The sequence below is a fragment of the Nannospalax galili genome, unplaced genomic scaffold (genome assembly GCF_000622305.1).
Source record: "Nannospalax galili isolate Female #2095 unplaced genomic scaffold, S.galili_v1.0 scaffold324, whole genome shotgun sequence".
In the NCBI taxonomy this organism is placed as follows: Eukaryota; Metazoa; Chordata; class Mammalia; order Rodentia; family Spalacidae; genus Nannospalax; species Nannospalax galili.
In genome coordinates this window covers 5,510,559-5,516,466 of record NW_008353027.1, presented here as the reverse complement: position 1 = coordinate 5,516,466, position 5,908 = coordinate 5,510,559, and the positions used below count along the sequence as shown (strand labels likewise).

Sequence of the window (5,908 nt, the reverse complement as noted above, 5' to 3'; positions counted from 1 at the left end):
TATATATATATATATAATCAGTCCAGTGCCCAGTACACCCGCCTTCACATTTTCTCTTCCCCAAAGAGGCTCACTGTAAACACACATCTAAATAGTTTGGGAGGAAAAGAATCCCCATAGAGTTCAATGGACATGGAACATAACCCCTTAAAATTTTCCTCATTCAAAGTCACTCTAAGTTATTGACTATGTTCAATAACATGGTTGGAAAGAGTATGCTGTGTTAACCAATAGCACAAGGCACTGAACATCGTTATGTCTGGCTTCCAAGGAGAAACTTGGAATTAGACATGAAGTCTGTGTGAGGTTTAGCTCTTCCCAACCTGTGATGTTACAGCAAGCTAGAATTATTTTTTGAGCTGTTTGCCCACTCTTTCTCAGCAGTCAGAATTTTTGGTGACATTTCTTGGCAGGCAGTCTTATTTAACAACTTTTCAAACACCAGAGAACATTTTCCAAAAGTTGCTATGGCTCCCCCTCCCCCCTCCACAATCTACTCCTGGAAAAAAAAAAAAAAAAGACATCACCAAATTTATTTTAAGGGTGGGCTGCAGAACTAATTAAAGGCTGAGAGCTTTTCCCAATTGGAAATCACTAGACATCAAAGTTCAAAAAATAGTCATTCTCGGCTTCAGAACCCATTACTTTGGAGAAATTATTGTGATTTCATTAACACATTAATTTTGCAACACCATCAGCTCTCACAGATGGTGAAGACATGATCTACAATTCAAATATGACTCTTGTTTGCACAAATGTCTTTCCTTCATATGGCATTTTAAACAAGAATTAATATGAGTAATCTTGCCATAGCTATAAACAGATAAACAGATGTCAAAATTTTCAATAGTTCTTTCAGTGCCTCACTTTTTTTGACAGAATCTTACACACACAGTCTTTTTTCTTTCTTATTTTTTCTTTTTGTAATTTCCATAGCATTCAAGCCATGCAACATCAGACGGGGGTATTGTGAAACTCAGTGCCATGATGAGTTTATTGAACTTGAGTTTTTTCCCCCAATGAAGCAATGGTTCCAAATATTGTTCTGAAAAAACTTGTTTTTGAAGAGTGTCTGTTCTGTTGGTGTGTGTGTGTGTGTGTGTGTGTGTGTGTGTGTGTTTAACTATCGTAAACTGATATAATTAAAAGATGATAAATTTTAATAATGATTGGTCACATAAACAATGTAAAAACAACATATGCTGGGCATCTGATTACTCATCTCATTTAACTCTCAGCTTCCCTTGCTTGTAAACAGTGGTAGCTTGCTAGTATGTGGTTGTGGGCGCATACTCTCACGGCAGATGTGTAAATCCACTCTTTCCCTCCTCACATTATTTTTCCATTGATATTTATAGGTAATAAACGTGATAGTGTGAGGTTGAATAAAATACATGTTTTGGCACACATTAGTTTTTTGTTTGGTCTGGTATGGAGTTGCCCTTTCCAAATACTTCTTGGAAAAAAAAAATCTTTGGACAGTGAGAACACTGCTGAGTGACCTTTGATGATGAGAAGGGCATCCTTTCAGCATAGTTATCAAAACAGTTGCAGTCATTAAAGTGGTTAAAAATAATCATCCCAATGCTTACATTCGCTTATCTTTCACTACAGTGTTTTGGGCCCCTCCTGAATTCAGAAGGGCATTTTTGTCATGAGATGTCCAGTTTACAGATAGAGGCAAAACAGCCTCTGATGAGAAGATCCCTGAAGAATCCATCAGATTCTCAAATTTCTCATCTGGGTTGAGGTTAAACAAACTGGTAGTGAAAAAAAAAATGCATATTTTTTTCTTAAACTGACCATTTAAATAAAGTTAAATTCCATTATGCAATAAAACTACCTCTCTCTGTTTTAATATTAGGCATGCATAGAAAGCCTAAAATTTAAATTTATGAGTTTGAAGGAGGGATCAAACAAAGTTTCTTTAAGGGCCAGGTGTAGTGGTGCACACTTAATCTCAGTCCTTGGCAGAAGCAGACAGCTCTCTTTAAGTTCAAGGCCAGCCTGATCTACATAATGAGTTCCAGGCTAACCAGAAGGATATAGTGAGATGCTGTCTCAAGCAACAACAACAGCAGCAAAACATAGCTTCTTTAATCATGAACTGAAAAATTACCATCAATGAACTCAACTAATTAAAATAACATGCCAATTTTCTGGCATATTTCTTTTGGATCTTGTTCTTTAACCATAAGGGGAAGAGTTTTCTGAAATCATGAATTTTTTTTAAAACAATTTTTTAATGTTTTATTATTCTTATTTTATATATATGAGTGTATTGCCTGCATGTAGGTAAGTGCACCCATGTCATGCAGTGCCTACCAGAGGACAGAAGAGGCTTTCGGATCCCCTGGAACAGGAGTTACGGACAGTTGTTAGCTGCCATGTGGGTGCTGGGATTCAAACCCAGGTCTTCTGCAAGAATAGTCAGTGTTCTTAACCAGTCCTCATTAATTGGTTTTTAAATTGCCAGATTTTTTTTTCCTCCAGAGGATTCCTCTTTCCTCAAGCTAAATACATATTTTTCAAGTGGGTTAAAAAAATAATAATCTAAATAGAGCTTAACTGTTCTCCCTTCATTTCCTTCACTTTCAATAATAATTGGTAAATAAGGAATACCCAAAGGCCCATCCCAACTATCAAATGAGAATTCTCCACCATATTTTGTTCCTTTCAATATTAAGAAATCACAGACATTACAGTTAGAAGCAAGATCCCATGTTCTCAAACCTTCCCATGAAAGCCAAGGCCTAATGCTAGTGTTTGATTTTCTGCTGGTTCCCCATGTCTTTCATAGCAGTGCGTCCTGCTTGCATCACTTTGGGGTGATGTGAGTGTAAATGTAATAAGACTTTATATTTCAGTTCAGAACACTGACCTAAAATTATGGAAAAGCAATCTTTCTGATGAGGCAAAAGATTATTAGAAGGGGAAAAAATGTCACTTAAGAAATAATGAATCAAGTCTGTCTTACAGGACACATTGTTCAAGATGAGGTCAATGAATTTATGGTGCAAATGGCTTTATCATGTGAGGTAATAAAACACAGCACCATCACTCATTCTACATCTAACTAATGACACACTTCTAGTAATTAAAGATTTTATCATAAGAGCCTGAGCTGATTACTTAAGATGTGGTAGTATGTGAAAATATATATTGTGTCTATTTTTAATAAAATAACATTTGCACATGTATAGAATACACAGTATGTGTCTAATAAACTGTGGCTTTCTGAATTGTATTCAGAAATACAATTGGGGGTATTCGTCCCTTCTTTATGAATAACTTTAAATTTTATTTTAAATGTTATTTTAATTTTTGAGACATCATTTTTTTCCTACATTATACCAAGAAGTACCAAAATTCCTTCAGATATTTAAAGATAGAGATTAGGAAGTACAGAGCCCAACTCCCAGAGCTACACAATCATTGCCCTGATTCCACATCAGCTTTATTTCTGTTGGAATCTGGCCTCTCTGGTTCCCCTTGTCTTCCTAACAGGTCCCAGATTGGACAGAGGCTATCACTGTTTAATGATGCCAATCTGGGGCCCGAACAATCAGCAAATGCAATGCCATTGAGCAAGACAGCTGAAATGCTTCGTATCACAAATACATAATGTATCACCAGGAGGACAAAAAGATCACAAAGGAGATAAACAAATGTGTGTTCCCTTCAACCCTAGAACATCAGTCCTCAAAAAGATTAAATTTACCTTCCTGGGATGGGTCCAATTCTAAACAAGAGAATGAACATTTCCTTTAGTCCATTTGGAGTGTTTATATTTTGGTGGCTGGCTGCCAGGGCAGTACTTATAAGCTCAGTGGTCTGACGGCCTCACTCCTTTCCTATGAAATAAATGTGTGGGAACCCACACCACTCAATGCTCAAAAGACACTGCCTCAGCAGAAATATCAATTGCTCTTGATACTAGCACCCTGAAAGGCAGGACTTCTGGTTCCTATAACTCTTTCCTTCTTGTATTTCCCTTGGAAAGAAAGAAAACTATTCATGTTGGCAACTGAGCCTTCATTTTTATATAAACGTCCAGAGTCAAAGCCACAGTATATATGCCACTGGGTTACCCACATGGGCACAATATATACATTCTGCAGGACTTAAGAGAAGATTTGGGTAACTGGGGGAAGGGCAGGGTTTCTAATTAACACATTAATCAACTGTCAGCTGTGGGAGTAAAGTTCATCCTTTAATGGAAGCCACCGCTGCTTCCTGAGTGGTAATCTGGCATCAGGAAATATTTAATTAAGAAATTCTTTTGCTAAAAGTTTTCTTCTCTGAGCAAAGAGAGTTTGCAGCAATGGAACAGTAAAAAGATGTTAGCATTTCCTTGAATGCCTTCAGAAATTTGAAAATTAAATTGGACTGGAGAGATGGCTCATGGGTTAAGAGCACAGAATGCTCTTGCAGAGGACCCAGGTTGGATGCCCAACACCCCCATGGTGGCTAACAACTTTACAGCTCCAGGGGATCTGACACCCTCTTCTGACTTTTGTGGACACTGCACAACATGGGTGCACTTACATGCAGGCAATACTCATACACATAAAATTTACAAAAGGAAAAAAAAGAAAAAAAAAAGCTTCCCATCCCCTGACTTTCCACTATTGCTATGCAGCAGCTCTGAATGAGTCACTCCATAAATGAAACTGCATTTTGTACAGGAAGGTGGCTCTTGAGGCCTTGGCAGGTTAAGTGTGACATTGATCTTGAAGACCAGCCATCTCAAGGAATCATGAGCTCATTTAAGAGTGAAGTGGAGGAAGATGGAGATGTACAAGGATGGCACTCAAGGTTTGAAGGCTTTGAAGTCTGTCCTTCCTGTAGGCAATCTTAGACTGACCCCCACCTACCTACTTGTTCTCTCCCCCTCTAGGGTGCCCACACCTACTGTTCCTTGGGGCTTTGACACTACCACCAGAAGGGCCCTAATGGTATGTACCCGGGATGCCAAAGAGGCTTCCAGAAATCAATGGAATATGGGATGACAAGATGTAGGAATGAGTCTGGGCTCCAAAAGCTTGGCCTCAGCTTCTTCATCTGTGAAATGGAGCTAATAGTAGTAACCAACTGTGTAAGCTTGTTATAGTCTATCTTTTTACCCTCCAGCCTCCCTGTGTAAAAGGGGTAAGAAAATTATTTTCCTATGACCTGTGTGTCTTTGAGAGAAAACAGGGCATGTTTCTGCTTTGACAAATACATGTGCCTCACAGATACCTGCCCCTCACCCTGCTTCCCAAGAGACTCTGTCCTAAGGGTGACGGGGCCGTTTGCAGTGACAAGAAAGGTAGCTGACAGTTCTGTGCACCAGCTGCCCACCATCCTGAGGAGCCTCTCTTCAGCCCTGTTCTTCATGGCCAGGCTGTAATTCAGGCAAAGCTTGATAAAGCAACATGACTGCCTGGGACTGAGTGTTAGAACCATTAAAATGAGTAATTCCTTCTAGGCTCAACGGCTGTTTGAATAGTGGAGGCCATAAACTGCACTCTTCATGTTTTATTAAAAAACACAGCTGATGGATGAGCTGCTAGATTCATTACAAGGCAGAACTATCTTCCAAAAGAAAGGCCAGAGTCATGGTATAGATGCCTTACAGACACGCTGACCCATCCTGCCTTCAGAAGTAGTGTGAGGCAACCACGACTGGAAGGGGTCGCCAAGCTCAACAGTCCAAGCTTTCTCACAAAGCAAGAATTGAAAAGGAAGGGAGGAAAACGATGCTTTAGTCACAGACGTAAGAAACCAGGAAAAGGATTTCAAAAGAGGCAGAAGGACCCTCACAGAAAAGCAATTTATGCAGAAGTTCATTTTCATTTTCAAACTAAGAAACTTCCTGTAGGGTTTAATTTCCAACATGATCATAGAATGATTATTTGCTACATAA

General features: G+C 39.0%; 1 protein-coding gene across 1 annotated transcript in view; it reads right to left on the bottom strand.

Moving 5' to 3' along the window:
* Sobp (sine oculis binding protein homolog) overlaps nt 1–5,908 on the bottom strand; it is a 170,880-nt gene that overhangs the window by 22,665 nt on the left and 142,307 nt on the right. The window lies entirely within an intron of this gene.